General features: G+C 38.1%; 1 protein-coding gene across 1 annotated transcript in view; it reads right to left on the bottom strand.

Moving 5' to 3' along the window:
- sema3d (sema domain, immunoglobulin domain (Ig), short basic domain, secreted, (semaphorin) 3D) overlaps positions 1-6694 on the bottom strand; it is a 49283-nt gene extending 42589 nt beyond the window's left edge. The window contains exon 1 of the mRNA XM_067420138.1: positions 6462-6694. The gene's annotated coding sequence lies outside the window, so the exon portion shown is untranslated. The remainder of the gene's footprint in view (positions 1-6461) is intronic.
- Positions 6695-14959: the final 8265 nt, after the last annotated feature.

The raw sequence follows: 14959 nt of genomic DNA, 5'->3' as shown, positions 1-14959 counted from the left end.
AGGAGTTTGGAATACCTGACACTCTGTCTGTCTGTCTGTCTTTCTGTGAGTGACAGGTTTAGAGAATTATGGGTAATTCAATACATCCTGGAACCTCCATAGCCGTAATTGAGAGCAGACAAAGTGCTCGGATAATGCCTCCTGTCGATTAGCTGTGTTTGGAGTGAGCGGATTAAAAACTGTACTGTTACACGCACACAGGTGAAGAGGGTGTAAGGTTTAGGTCGTGTGAAGGATGAATAAAAGATGAGGGGTTTGACATAGTTCTGTTTTTATCAAGGGTGTTCAGGTGTGTAAGGCCGTTGACAGGAGCCCTTTGAGGGAGACAAAGCTGAACACAACATGTCAGTCAGTCATTTTAAGATACAAACATTCACACACTTAAAATAGAAAAAAAAAACACACAGACAGACTCAGGTAACACAGGTTATATTAGGAAGAACAGAATGGTTGTGTCCAAAGCATAATAGATCTGCTCCAAAACCTATGGCCTATTTTATGAAGCCAGTTATAGTGGCTCTACTCTAGTTCGAGTTTACTTTCAGCAAAATCTGTTTTTGTTGGTACTAAGAGGAGGTTTTATTCCAGGCAAGAGATCGCTAAACAAAACTGGACCAATCAGTTGTGAGAAATATGACATGTACTTAATGGGATAAAGCCACTGCCCTGTATCTCTTGATCCAAATGAAAGAAATTGCCTTGCTTTTGATGCAAATGATTTATTTGTATGGGAAAATACAATTCCGGTGCTCCAACACAGACCCCTAGACACCCGCGGATAAAAAAAAAAAAAAAGCACTCCAACCTAATTGGCTATTTTGGCCTTTTTATTATTGGCCATTGGGCAATTTTTGTTGTGCAGACCTGGAAACCCTGGCAATCATTGTAACAAACATGTGGCAATCACCCTGTATATCATTATGATGGAACTTTTGCATTTGCAGGACCAGAGAGGTTAAAATGGTTAAAATGGCGCAGTGACCCGGATGAGAGTGAGGTTTAAGGGGGTGAGTGTAACGGATGTTTGCTAGTAATCGCTGTGTGAGTAATCTTAACTCCCTTAATCTCAGGAGGCACATTAAAACAAATGCTGGACACTGCGGTCTTTAGCGTTCTTGTTAGCACACCTGCCTCCCATGCCGGAGACGCTGGTGCGAAGTGAGGTTTAGGGGGGTGAGTGTAATGGATAGAGGCCAGTAAGAGCTGTGCGAGTAATCCTCACTTTCATAACATCAAAAGGCACATTAGTAACTGTTGCTAGAGACTGCGTTCTTTAGCATCCTTGTTGTCATGCCTAACTCCCTTGCCGGAGATGCCAGTTTGAGTCCCGATTAGAGTGGGCCAAGTAGGACCGGAGGGATTACAATGGTGCCGTGGCCCAGATGAGAGTGCGGTTTAAGAGGGTAAGTGTGACGGACGTTGGCCAGTAAGAGTTATGGGAGTAAACCTCACTCCCTGATCTCAAAAAGCACATTAGAAACTGACACTAGACACTGCTGTCTTTAGAGTCCTTGTTAGCACCCCACATCCCATGCTGGAGACGGCGATTCGAGTCCCAATCAGACTAGGACCAGAGGGGTTATACATGGTGAGCACCCCTTTTTCTTCAAAAAGAAAAATAATTTATATTTTCTTTTCTTTGAACCCCTTATTATTTTTTAACATCATATTATTCTTAATATTTCAAAATATTAAAATATATTGTTAAATGTATAAAAATATTATGTGAATGTAGTATAACAACTTATAACCACAACTAATGTGAAGCCACAAGTGTGGCCATGCTTCATTTCAAATCTGAGGATTAAATCTCCAAAAATATCCATTTTATGAAGCATATTGTATGTCATGTGAATTTTCAAAGAATGCTAAAATAAGCTGCTCTCCTTATGTTATTGGCCTGTAAAACACATACTTGCAGTCTACTAACTAGTCTTTCAAATGCTCAAATCACAGTCTATTGTTTTCACTCAATGAACTTTTCACACGTCTGTCATGAATGACTTAATCCTCATTATTCTTTTATAGTAATTCTTTTGTTTCTATTCAAGCATTATAACCTATTCAGGCATTCTGGATTGGCCACCAATCCCACATTCATTCCAATTTACATTAAAACCTACTATCTGAAGTCTTATTAGCAAACAGACAACCAAAAAAAGCATGCTTGTGGTACCTTATGTGAAATAAAATACAGACATAACAGATGTATTAGAGCTACAGTTAGTATCAAGCTACATTAACACAATATAAATTATTAATATTTAGGGGTGACCCCTAATAGTCGAAGATTCGATGCATCGATATGCAGGACCGGATTCGACCACTGATCTCATGGTCGAATCTTCGACGGTGTTATGAAACAAGGATCATACCATTTTGGCAATATGGGGGTGCTCAATATTAGTGTTATAAAGATGTGCCGCGGCGCTGAGCGATCGCCCCTTTAATAAGGGCACTGAGCTTCGCACCGGACACGCCGCGGCTTTAAAACTCGAACACATACACCGACGGCGGCATTCGACACCTGTCCGCGGCGATTAAATGTATATTTCCCTCAAATCTACAGTATGAATGTACATACTGATTTCACCCGGTGCTACAAGATACACTCATCATGCAGCTCTTCTCTCAGAAGTCGATTCAAAATTGAGCTTGCGCGTATAATGTCCACGTCTGCCTGGTGTGAGATACCTGAGACACGGCGCTGAGCTTCAGTCCGGTGTGCGACCCCCTTTAGGCACAATCAGCTTATGAACGTGCATATAAACACACTCAAAGTGTTCTTTTCCTCTCTAGGTAGGTATTTTTTTAGGTTTATTTGTCAAAATGTTCTTATATATTTGTGATGTTCTGTGTTTCGATCGTGGCTTTTAAATGTTATGAGAGAACGGTTAATTTACGAATGTGTAGTTTTGCCTAGTTTTGATCACTTTATTAAAAGTGGTGGCTGTGTGCCATGTGTAAAGTAAAATAAAAATAGTCTTAGCCTCCTGCTTAATAGTTAGGGTTAGGGTTAGGGTTAGTCTTAGCCTCCCTCCCCAACCCGTTTATACCGTTTATTTTTTTACGGTCTATGGTTTACACATACATAGATGATTCGACTATCGGTCGACCATAGAGAGATTCGAAAATTCTGATTCGAATGTGTAAATCCTTAGTCGGGGACAACCCTATTAATATTACACTTTAACTCCAAACTCCCTATAAACAGCCAGTGAGCGTTTATATTTATTTCCGATCATCGCGACATACTGTGGGTTTCAGTGATGTTTAATGATGTTAAAATGTTATATTTAGCATTTTATATAAAGCTAATCGCTACACCTGCTTAGCATGTTACTAAACACATTTTTTATTCATATGAAAATACACCAAATCGCATGCAAAACACACAAACCATATGCCATCGTAATCATGCATTAATTCGCTTCGTTTTCACGAGTTGGTAATGTTTACAAAAGAGAGATGAGAATGAGGAAGTGTACTGAACAGCATGACCAGATGGGGCAAGATTGTTGTCAGGTTGAGTCACGTAAGATGATTGACAGCTGTACAGCGAATGAGAGAGCTCTGAGAGCATAAGTGACATGCAGGAGGAAGTAGCAGACGCAGAAATCGCTCTGAATGTCATTCAGCCCTTCAGATCAGCATAATTCAGAGATAAATCAATACAAATCTAATTCTGGATGACAAAATGTTTGGAAACATGTGATAAAAAATCTATGTTAGTCCAAATATGCGCACATTTTGACTAAGAGCACATGTGGTTAAGTGTATGTATGTGACCACAAATAAAATGAAGAAGATGTAACTGGCTTTTGATTCTTGTTGATATTCCATTCAAAATATTGTATTATAGATCAATTATTTTACATGCCTGACAAAAAGTATTGTCACTGCAACATCATTTTATCATAAACAGTGGTCAAATAACGAAACATGTAGGCTTTTATCTTTATACCAAGGTTTTTCCCAGATAAAGTTAGAGTGTGATGTTTTTAATGTGCTTTGAATGTTGACAACAGTAATCTGGAGCCAATGGCGATCTTTGACTGCAAAGAGGTTTACACAGAAGTTGCATAGGGCACAGTCTGTTGCTTTCTAAATGAGTCAAGAAACTTGGGAATTTTAAACGAATCAAAGGTTTTTTTTGTCTTACTGCCTCATATACAGCTGATGTAGTGAGGAGAGACAGTGAGGCGAGACAGTCAGAGAGAAAATGTACGAGAAAGAACACTTCTGTGCAAGAACCTTTTAACACCCAGGTGGCACTATGCTCCACGGGCGTACAATAAACACACTTAGACACACACACACACACACACACACACACACACACACACACACACACACACACACACACACACACACACACACACACACACACACACACACACACACACACACACACAAACACACACACACACAGTTGTGTTTTTGTGAACTGTCCTTTCCTGTATACCTACCCATCACAGGAAACATTCTGCATTTTTAAATTTTCAAAAAAACATCACCGGTGGCTGCACCCCACAATGTAGGTGATCTCAGGTTTATATTAAATTGTGGGGATATTTGGTCCTATCAATGTAATATAAACAAGTACACACACATACACTCTCACACACACAGCAACTAGAATCCATCACTCTGCCACTTACTGCCCTACTTTGACTCTTCAGCATACACAGAGGAAATCCAGCTCCCCCACCCTCTCTGGTATCATGCTTTCCTCTCCAAATATATGTCAGAAGTCCAGCTTGCTAAACTAACAAAAGCTAAACATTATATCGAGAACACAGGTACAACTGTGCTGTACAGCATATGCTTGTGCGTGCAATTTAAATAAAAACAGATACGATCATGTTTTATCGTGAAAAAAATATTTTTACAATATAGATAAATTGACTGCTAATATTTATTTTAATTATTCAATACTTAATAAGAAACACACTTACATAATCCGTAAAGTGTGTGTACTCCATCTGTGGCTTATGACTGAGACTTTCTCTTGGTCTCACCCCATAAAACGGTGGGGTGTGTGAGAGAGAGTTTCCATAAAGTCTGTGTGCATCATAGAGAGGTATTATCCGGCCCGTTAACACGAGGCAAACACTGCTGGAAGAGAAAGAGCCCCCTCTAACCCACCCAAGAACTACGTCCTGGCTTACTTTAGTCCCCTTTACTCTTCTGAAGAACCACAGACTCAAGAGTTTATGCCCAACCCAGCTCAGCTGTTGGCGTGGACGTGTGAGAAGGACCAGAGGCAGACCGAGAATCTCCCAACTTTTATTCCCTTGACAGACACAACAGACACACTTTACTCCCATTAAACATTCCTCACCAGCAAATCTGGCCAGCAGTTTAAAAACGAATCTTATCTGCTTTCATAACCTTATTAATCTTTTCCTTAATTTAAAGTCACCCATGGAAGGTTTTTTGAGGCTTTTAATCCATGTTTTGAAGCGATACATTTTTTTAAATGTGAATAAAAGTTGTAAACAAAAACTGCTTATCACATGGTCAATAATGATAATGACACTGTGTCAAATGCTGCCCTTAGCCTTTGGCCCCCCTCCTTTAGGTCCACACTTAGTTTACGTAATGCCAAATAGACTGTCTGATGGTCTGCCCCATGGTGCCTGCATCAAAACGCAATTTTCTTAAACTTAAAATGATAGCCCATGCAAATGCTATGCACATCACAAGTCCAATTCCTCTAAAACCACCTGCAACTGACTAGCAATACCAGTAGTAGCAAATCATTCACAGCAAAGAAAACTTCATTGGCACAGGAAAGAAATTACATGGCGCTTAGCAAGCTGAAGTTCATATATAATTATTACTTATAAATAAATAAAATATTAAATATATTTATAAGTAAATAAAATAATGTATAAATACATTCATAACAATATATGCAAATAAAAAATAAAATGGGCATCTAGGCCTACAATAGCAATCGAGAATGTTGATGTCTTGCGCTTTTGTTTTGTTTTTTATAACGTGCACTATGTTAAACTCAAATATTTTAAGTTGCCAGTAAGATAATGCTAAATAAATCGCAGATGGGATTATCATTTAAATCTTCCGAAGTTATGCATTTGTCCTATCACATAATAACGGGAGAAGAGAAAAGGGGAGAGCCGTGCAATGCATGATCAATACCTCAAAGAACATAACTCCAAATATTTATCATCATGAAAGTTAGCCATTCTGAGCAGAAATGTTCTGATAGCCTATAACTGATATAAAAATAATATTAAGATGAGGAAATATTATCGTTGATGACTATCGCCCGTCATAACACAAACACAAACTGTCACTATGGGTGATGCACCATAACTTAATTATGTCTAAACTGCTGATTATGGGCGTTTTTATTAGGGTTTGGTGCTTTTCTGCCCAAAATCTAGCATTGAAATGCAATAAAATAATGAAATAATAATAATAAAGGGTACCTGTGAGAGCTGGTGTCTGTCGTTATTTTCTGGAAGTTTGAGGCGCAGTTTGACACTTCAAGATCAGTTATTATCCAAAGTCATGCTTGAAATGTCTTCCTTCCCAAACTAAACTCTCTTCAACTTAATTGAGGGGAGACACATGAAACGAAAACAAATAAAAAGAGCAATGAGCGGTTCTCTGAGTGTGTCTGGACTGTGTGAATTTGGCTGAGGGGTCCGCGTCTGTGGCGCTCGTGTCTGCTGGCTAGAGCTGAGAGCGCCAATTAGCGCCGCGTGCAGCAGGGAGGGGAGGGCGGGGATCGCGAGAGAGCAGCGCACGCGAACAACATATCCACATATTTTCCATGGGTTAGAGATGCTGTCATTTGAGCTGAGTAGTTTCATCTACAGTTTCAGTTTATTTGTAAGATATAAATTACATTTAAATTGTGAAAAATTATTACATTATGTTTAAAACAAAATGCGAACAACATATTCACACATTTTCCATGGGTTGGAGATACTGTCATTAGAGCTGAGTAGTTTAATCAGCAGTTTCAGTTTATTTGTAAGATATAAATTACATTTAAACTATGAAAAATTATTACATTATGTTTAAACAAAATGATCAGAATAAATAATCTCAGAATTTGCCCCCTATATGTGAAAATGATGTCTAACAGCACTCAAAGTCGGATTTGATCGATTTAGCCTAATCCATACTTCAGCTATAAGCATGTAAAAAAATAAAATAAATTAAAAAAACATTATCATTGCGCAAAATTATTGACCGATGTCAAACTTTCACTTTATAGCTATGACCTGTTAAAAGCTGTTTCTGATTGATTGATGAACGTTCTTTTGCAATTCTTTTTCAGGAAAAGGTCTTGATAGCATAGTTTCATATTTTGCCAACTTATTTGTTATTTCAAATCTTCTTACAGCTTACAACAGCAAAAGAACTAAAACCCTCAATGACACTGACTACTCTAAAAAATGCTGGGTTGTTTTAACCCAATGTTGGGTCAACTAACCCAGCAATTGGGTTGTTTTAACCCAGCGATTGGGTTGTTTTAACCCTGCGTTTTGGGTTAAATATTTGCTTAAGACAACCCAATAACTCTGAAGTGCTGTAAGCCACGCTTGTTGTTTTGACTGCAAGGTATTTTGACTCTGAAGCAGTTGTGATTCACCTCTCACCATGCTTTAATCACACCTCTTAAAGGTTTAGTTCACCTAAAAATGAAAATACTATCAATAATTACTTACCCTAATGTTTTTCGACACCCGCAAGAACTCTGTTCATCTTCGGAACACAAATGAAGATATTTGTGTTGAAATCCGATGGCTCTGAAAGGCCTTCATTGACACTAAAGACATAAAAGGCACTAAAGACAATAATTTTATGAAGTTACGAGAATAGTTTTTGTGCGCAAAAAAAGCTAAAAAAAATGACCTATATAGTGATGGGCCTATTTCAAAACAAAGTTTTGAACATTATGAATCAGTGTATCGATTCATGATTCAGATCACCAATGTCACGTGATTTCAGCAATTTGATAGTTTGACACGCGATCTGAATCATGAATTAATATGCTGATTTATAACCGTTCGAAACTTTGTTCTATAAACACTATACAAGTCATTATTTAGTATTTCACTGGTTCCCACCTCCTTCTTCCCTTACCAACAAACCATTACAAAGTGCATTAAACATTACATTATGTCATGGTTTTCCTAACTAGGGTTTGGGAAAGAACAGCAGGTGACTCATAAATGTATAAAAATATTAATTAAATAATTAAATTACACAAAAAAATAAAAAAATAAATTAATCGTTTTGTTTTGTTTTTGTCTATGCTGTGCGGCATCTCAATGTTCCATATAATTATAGTCACCTAGTGGCCAATCTCTGTGTGAAATTCCACAAAACTTTTGGGAAAGGAAAATTTAAAACAAAATGAAGAATTAGGGAAAATATATGAATTCTGAATAAGCGCCCTTTTACTGTGTAATATATAATACAGAATAATACTGTCATTTTGTGAATATTAAGTAATCATGTGATGTCCGCAAAGTGAACAAAAAGGGTGGTTCACAAACAGTTAAAGAAAGACTTACTGTAAGTTGTAACTATCCGAAGATGTTAAAGTATGCATTTGTAAAGTCAGCTTATTTTTAAAGAAAATGTTTATTCTTATTTATTATACTTATTTTAATTATGTTTATTAATGATATTTACTTATAATAGGCTACTTACATTTATTATAGTATGCTAAATTTATAATATAATTATTTATGCTATAGGGCAGCAAAATTCAAATGGTGGATTGCAATCTGATTCCGGACCCAGACTTGGTTCCATCTGGACCTTGAGACAAAATTGCTCAATTTTTTGTTTCTACAGATTATAGTGAGCAGTGCATCAAAACAACGGAGCAGTACACACCATAAGCACCACAAGAGTCATTTATGGTAATGATCTTTCAGTGCTCCATCCTCTATTTTTTTTAATATCTAGAGCTTAATTCAAACCCTTTCCTGCAGCCTGTAGCACGATGACGTTGCTGGATCAGATCCAATACGTACTGGATGGTGGATCGTTATGGCAATGTCATTCATACAGATCTCTGAGTTAATTTATAATGCGTATGCGCTAGTCATAATGTATGATCATTATTGTATATAGATGATGTTCTAAACTGTGTAGTTGTAGAACTGATAAATAGTATTAAGTAATTATTGATTAATAAATCATTTTTTCATAAATGTGATGCTTAAATTATCCTAGTTTCGCTGTGCATGCATGCAAAACAGTTAATTTTTTATATATTCTGATCATACTTGCTGTTGAGTGGAAGGAAAAATGAGTCAAGTAATTGTCTCTGTAATCTTAATCCTCAATGCAACACGATCTGTAAAGAACTTTAAAATACCAGTAGCCTACACATTCAAGGAAAAATGCAAAACGCGTGTCCTGATGGCGTGAGCATGTTATTAATCATTATTTTTGCGCGAGCGGTTTGAGTATTTATCTATCCAGCAAACTCTCCTGTGCATTCAATGTCCCCAAAACTCTTCTGCGCATGCGTATATGACGTCATCGAATTGTGAATGAAACCACCGCGCATGCCCGTCCAGTACGCGTTGGATCTGATCCAGTACGTCATCGTGCTACAGGCTGCAGCGAGGACTTCTTGTATTGCTTCCCTCTCCAGATAAAGACATAAAGCTGCAGATACATGGTTATTTTGACTATATATATATATATATATATATATATATATATATATATATATATATATATATATATATATATATAAATCAACAAATCACATGGCAGTTGTTTCAGTGCATTTAGGGGTCCTGGTCAAGACAATCTGCTGAACTCCAAAACTAAATGTCAGAATGGGAAAGAAAGGTGATTTAAAGGGGGGGTGAAACACTCAGTTTCAGTCAGTGTCATGTCAATCTTGAGTACCTATAGAGTAGCATTGCATCCTGCATATCTCCGAAAAGTCTTTATGTTTTTAATAATTATATAAGAAAGATGCGCTGTTCCGAGTCTTTCCGAAAAAAGCAGAGCGGGTGGGGGCGTGTCGTGTGAGCGGAGCTAAATAATGACGTGTGCAGCAGCGTGCTGTGTGTTGAGTCGAGCGTCATCCCTAACAGCGGGAAAAAAACTTTATTCAAAATAAAAATATGGCTTTTAATCAGATACAGCCATACATCTATGATCCGGAATCAGACCCAGAGGCTGCAGTTGAACAGGAGCAGCAGCAAAAACGACTAGAGCAGGACGTCTCCATGTGGTACAAGTTATACACTAACTATATAATATGCTTAGCGGCTTGTGTTATTTACATATTTATACTTGAATTATATCGTCGTATTTTTGTCTTTGAAGGTGTACATGTGGGAAGTGCAGTTGTGCACGTGTGTTTGTGTGTTTACGCGTGGTTTGTGTAGACAGTAAGCGGACTAAAAAAAACACAGACATTTGAAGCAGTCTCACTCACCCTTCTAACGTTGGGACTGCTCCATCCTTCAGCATTAGGCGATTGGGAAAATTCGGCGTCGAGCTGGGCCTTGTTTATGAAACAGTCGGCACCGAAATGCAGCGAACAGATATAAACATTCGCGCAACTCAGTTGCTGATCCGGAAAAGCAAATTCCATCCACTGTTGCCTTAACGCGGGGTTTTTGGCGAATCTGTGCAGGACTGTCTTGGACTGGCAACCAAAAACCCACTTTTTTGGTGACATTGTTATGTGCTATGTGTAATTGTCACCTGTCCAGTATCCTACAAGCCAGCGCTTTGATGGGCGTAGGCTGTTGCTTTCGCTCTCTCCCTCGCTCTCTCTCACGCGCTTCCGGTAGAATTGTCCGTAAGGCCCATACAAGGAAATTCCGCCCCCATTAACGTCAATGGGGACGCATGATCTCAAAAAACTTGCCGAAACTTATGACTAACCGGAAGTAGTATTTTTGACAAAGAAATACTCCCATCAAACGTCCACCTTAACTTTTGAAACTTTGTCTATGTTTAGTATGGGATTCCAAGTCTTTAACAGTGTAAAAAGATCAGTATGCATGAAACAGCATTTCACCCCCCCTTTAAGCAATTTTGAGTGTGGCATGGTTGTTGGTGCCAGATGGACCAGTCTGAGTATTTCCCAATCTGCTCAGTTACTGGGATTTTCACGCACAACCATTTCTAGGGTTTACAAAGAATGGTGTGAAAAGGGAAAAACATCCAGTATGCGGCAGTCCTGTGGGCGAAAAATGCCTCTTTGATGCTAGAGTTCAGAGGAGAATGGGCCGACTGATTCACGCTGATAGAAGAGCAACTTTGACTGAAATAACCACTCGTTGCAACTGAGGTATGCAGCAAAGCATTTGTAAAGCCACAACATGCACAGCCTTGAGGCGGATGGGCTAACAGCAGAAGACCCCAACCGGTCCCCATTATACACTCATCTCTACTACAAATAGGAAAAAGAGACTACAATTTGCTCAAGCTCGCCAAAATTGGACAGTTGAAGACTGGAAAAATGTCACCTGGTCTGATGAGTCTTTTTTGTGAACAATTGTTTTTATTGAATAGTCAGAACAATAAGGAGAAGACAACATATTTGAATGTTACCCTCCCCCCACCCCCCATGGTAGACTTGTACTGTACTGAGAAATTACAGATCATTGCAGTGGAAAAGGTGAAAAGAAATATCTAGTCGTCAGATAAAAATAAGTAAATGAAAGGTAAAAATACAGTAAAAATTAAAACATATACACATACATATAAGTTAAATTAACATCAAAAAGAAGAAACAAAGGATTTAACCATATCAAAAATAGCACTCCAGATCTTCAAGGTCTTTATCTTTGCTCCATGAATGCGAGCTGTTGATAGTTCCAAAGAAATAATATCCAGCAGAGATAAGCCCCAAACACGTCTGCACATCGTATGCGGAGGAATCCAGCGACTAACTAACATTTTCTTTGCAGCAGTGAGAGCAGCTAAAAGTAATTTTCTCTGTTGCAAAGACAACACCATTTCAGAGAAGTTATTTAAGAAGAAGAGTTCTGGAGTCAAGACCATATCCTTATTCAACAGAAATGATATGTCATGAGCAAGCTGAGACCAGAAGTGAAAAAGTGCAGGGCATTCCCAAAAGAAATGTAAATATGTACCAAGTGCCTTCTGCGGACATAAATTACAGTTTGGCGAAGGTGACAGATGCATATAAAAGCGTTTTAAAGGGGACAGATAAAGTCTATGCAGAAGTTTCCAATGGATCATCTGATGATTTGGGTTTCTTGAGGATGATGTAATTGTCTCCCAAATTTGGTCAAAAAATAAAGTTTGAGCGTCACCACTGATATCCTTGGACCAGACAGTTGCTATGGATAATGGTTTGTATGAGTTTTTAAGGAGAAAAGAGTAAATACCTGAACCAGAAATAACCGAATTATCAGTTGGAAGTAATACTTTCAGTAAGGGGTGTACAGGCAGTCGTGTATCCCAGGGAACTCCATATGCGCGAAGAGCTGACCTAATGCGAAGGTACATGAAAAAAGAAGTTCCTGGTATACTAAAAAGAGCCTTAATATCTTGAAATGATTTCAGGCCTTTGTCATCATAGATATCACCAAAGGAGTATACTTTACATTTAACCCATTGTGGACAGTGAAATGGGTTCTTTCCTGATAAAAAATTATTATTATGGAACAGAGGTGAATGACGATGCCACATCAAATTTGGCTCTATCTTTCTCGCCACCATTCTCCAAGTAGAAATAAAATGTGTTATGATAGGGCCAAAATGAAGTTTACATTGTCTAAGTGAGACACCAGCAAAAATCAAATGCTTTATATTGTGAGGAGAAACCAGAGATTCCTCAATAGCCCACCATGAAGTTGACACATTTGAAATAAACCATGTTGACAGTGCATGGAGAGTAAAGGAGTCTGCATATAACTTAAAATTTGGAAAGGACCAGCCCCCATCTGATCTGCTGCGCTGTAGAGTAGATAACTTAATTCGAGGACGTTTACCGTTCCAAATATAACGAGAAATTACTGAATTAAGTTTTTTCCAATAGCCAGCTGGTGGAGGTAAAGGAATCATAAAGGAATAGAAATTAACACGAGGAAGGATGTTCATTTTAACAACAGATATTCTAGCATGTAAAGAAGAAGGAAGGTGTGTCCAATTTGCAAGATCTGAGGTGACTCTAGCCAAGTTGTTGTTAAAGTTTTTTGAAACAATGTCTTGCAGAGATGGATAAATATCTACACCTAAATATTTGAAGAAATGCACCACTGGAATGAAACCAGAAAATGTCAAAGACCCAACACAGAAATTAAGAGGGAGCAGATATGATTTTGTCCAGTTAATTGTGTACCCAGATAGGTTACTGAACTGATTAAATAAATTTAAAACGTGGGGGACTGATTGAACTGGCTTGTCTAAAAAAAGCAATATGTCATCCGCAAATAAAGATATGTGATGTGAGGTGTTCTTAACCGATATAGGGAGTATAAGTTCTGACTGACGCACAGCTTGAGCAAGAGGTTCTAAAGATAAAGCAAAGAGTAAAGGTGAAAGAGGACAACCCTGACGAGTGCCTCTTCCAATTGGAAGTCGTTGTGAACATACCTGACCTGTAAGAATGGAAGCTGAGGGATTAGCATACAGGATTTTAATCATGTTTATAAAGTTAGAGCTAAAACCTAAGTGATCTAGCACTGCCCACAAATAGTTCCACTCCAAATGGTCAAATGCTTTCATTGCATCTAAAGAGAGTATTGCAGAGGGAGAAATCAATTGTTCTGATGAGTGAATTATGTGAAGCAGTCTACGCAGGTTGTCTGAGGCAGAGCGAGATTTGATAAACCCTGTTTGATCATGATGAATAAGTTTGGTCATAAAGCCTTCTAGACGGCAAGCTAAAACTTTTGCATAAATTTTAACATCTGTACCAATTAGAGAGAGTGGGCGGTAACTAGAGCATGATGTTGAGTCCTTATCTTTTTTTAACAGAAGAGATATAATAGCTATGTTCATATTTTGTGGAAAGGATCCTTGATCAATTGAATATTGTATCATATCCAGCATAAGTGGACCCAAACTGGACCAGAAGGTCAAATAAAGCTCAACTGGTATGCCATCTAGGCCTGGGGATTTCCCTTTGCTCATTCGTTTGACCGATGATTCTAATTCGACAAGTGATATAGGTCTAGCTAAAAACTCAGAGTCTGAATCTGACAGATGTGGGAGATTAAGAGTAGATAAAAAAGAAGTATAGGAGGTAGATTTGCATTTAGAGCTGGAGCTGTACAATTCGCAATAGAAGGAACGGAAAGTGTCATTTATACTCTTCTGGTCAGTCAGAACTTCACCATTCGCTGATTTCACTGCTGTAATATTGGCAAATTTTTCGCTATTACGAAGTCTTAAAGCCAACAGATGGCTAGGTCTGCTACCTTGAAAATAATAGTTTTGTCTGGATCTTTGAATAAGAAATTCAGCTTTGTATCTATATAATAAATTAAGTTCTTTCCTAACAGTTTCAATTTTGGCTGCAGTACTATCAGAAAAAAAGAGTTGGTTTGCCTGTTCTAGTGATCGGAGTTCAGATTCTAAGTCATAGATTTTCTTACGGTGAGTTTTTTGGCGAAAAGAAGCATATGAAATCGAGAAATTCCTTATAAAACCCTTTGTCGCCTCCCACAGTATTCGTGGGTCATCTACCGAGCCTTTGTTGATGTCAATAAATTCACAAAATTTAGACCTGAATTGATCACAAAAAACCTCATCTTTTAATAGATTTGTATTAAAACGCCATCTGGGGGCTCGCGGAGGTCTCTGGGTAATTGAAAGTTTCAAAAAATTGGTACAATGGTCTGACAGAGAGAGGGGAGAAATGTCGACTTCAAGTATCATTGAAGTCAATGAAGAGGAAACAAAAATGTAGTCGATCCGTGAATATGATTTGTGTCTGGCTGAGAAAAAT

This window comes from Pseudorasbora parva, chromosome 16 (genome assembly GCF_024679245.1).
Source record: "Pseudorasbora parva isolate DD20220531a chromosome 16, ASM2467924v1, whole genome shotgun sequence".
Lineage (NCBI taxonomy): Eukaryota > Metazoa > Chordata > Actinopteri > Cypriniformes > Gobionidae > Pseudorasbora > Pseudorasbora parva.
This window is presented reverse-complemented; position numbering and strand designations above follow the sequence as displayed.